Genomic DNA, 1,930 nt, shown 5'->3' on the forward strand with positions numbered 1-1,930 from the left:
CACAGGAGGTGAACGGGGGTCTCCTCCCCGTGTGCACGGGAGGTGCAGGGGGTCTCCTCCCCGCGTGCACGGAGGTGCAGGGGGGTCTCCTCCCCACAAGCACAGGAGGTGAACGGGGGTCTCCTCCCTGTGTGCACGGGAGGTGAACGGGGGTCTCCTCCCCGCGTGCACGGAGGTGCAGGGGGGTCTCTTTGCCAGGCACATGGGGGTCTCTCTGCCCAGTGGATGAGAGCTGCACGGGGGCCTCCTTGGCGGCTGCACGGGAGGTGTGTGGGGCTCCCTCGCCGGGTGCRGGGGCCTGTGCCACAGCCTCGGCCTCAGCCTTTCCTCGAGGGGTGCAAAACCCCGGCGCGGGGCAGACGCTGCCGCCTCGCTCGCGCCTGCTGGCTCTGCCCTTAAAAAACGGCCCAGCGCCATCTCCCCGGCCTCCCTCCCTCGGCCCGGCTTGTATCCTGCCTCCTTCCCTCGTCTCCCCCGCTGCCCCCTTGCAACCTGCCGCTGATGGAGCACGGATTGCCCGCCGGGGCAGGGAGCCGGGGGGCCCGCGGCACGGCCGGCCGCGCCGCCCCCGCGGGTCGGCCCCCCTCCAGCTCACCACGGCCACCGGAGCGGCATTCCGGTCCGGACGTGCCGGAGCTTCCTGCACGGCCCCGGCGACAGGGCGCAAGCCCGAGTCGTTAGGAGCAGGAGCCGGGGGGGKTCGGAGAGGGACGCGGGAGCCGGGGAGGGCCGGGAGCCCCGCGGAGCCCGGCACGTCCCCRGCCCTCGGCGCCGCCGCTCGCTCGCGTCCTTGGGGCGGGAGAGACGTTTGCACCGCGAGGGGCGGGAAACTATGCGAAACTTGAAATTTGCTCGTAAAAGCGGCCTCGTGAGGTGGGACAACCTGCCGCGTCTTGCTCGACCGTCGGCCCGCTCTGCGCGGGGCCGGCGAGGAGTTTGCACGGAAAGCTTTATTCGGCAGTCGCAGAGCTCAGCGCCGCCGCCGCACCGCCCGCCGCCGTCCGCCCGCGGAGCCGGCGGGGTTGGGCTCGGCAAATACTCGCGGGGAGACGGGGCGGGCGCTGCCGGAAGCGGCGCCGTGACTCAGGCTCAGCGTGGGCRGCCAAATCTCCCGGGTTTTTCACCCAAAACGCAGCCGGTGCCTGGAGGCTCCCCGGCCCATGCCGGCCGGTCCCCGGGCCGCGGCCGGCGCCTGGCTTTTCCCGCGGCCCCGCGATGCTCCGTGCGCGGCGGCGGCGGCGCGGACAAAGGCGGCTTTCAGGGAGCCCGGCCTTGCTTGGGCGGCCTCTGAAATGTGTGAAATTTAACTTTCGCCGGACTTCTTCCTCAAGCGGAACTGTTCTCAGAGAAACATGCCCCGTCGCGGGCCGTAATGGCTTTTCTCTGTGCGCCTGCATTAATGAACGCGAGGCCCAGCCTCGTCGGGGGAAGCCATGCAAGTAATTGCCTGAATTTTTAATTCGGGGTTATGATAGGGGAATCAAAGTCACACTGCAGTTGCTGAGTGCCTGCGGTTCCAAACCATTGACTTTCGCAATTTTCTTTTGATTTTTGCCCTCCCTTCTCCCGCTCTCCCTGTCTCCCCCTCCCTCGGGGACCCTCTCGGCCCCAGGGCCGGGGCCGCCCCCGTCCCCGCCGGTGCCCGGCGCGTCCCCTGCCCGGCGCTGAGGCCCGAGMCCGGCGGTTCGGAGCCAGTCGCGATGCCGGGCGCTTTGCAAGCACGGGGGTGTTTTTCCGCCCGATTTTGCCCGATTTGCACCCGCGCGAGGGCCGCTCTGCACGGCGCCGCCGGCCGCAGCGGGAGCTGAGACCCGGCGCGGCTGCTCTGCCTTGAGAAACGCTCGCCCAGTAATAACCCGACCTGCGTTTAACCGCACTGCCTGCGGGATTCTTTATTTTTTCCCCCCTCCTTTTTTTCCATGATGGCAAC

Source organism: Rhea americana, unplaced genomic scaffold (genome assembly GCF_003343005.1).
Source record: "Rhea americana isolate MKP2758 unplaced genomic scaffold, rheAme1 scaffold_194, whole genome shotgun sequence".
NCBI lineage: Eukaryota > Metazoa > Chordata > Aves > Rheiformes > Rheidae > Rhea > Rhea americana.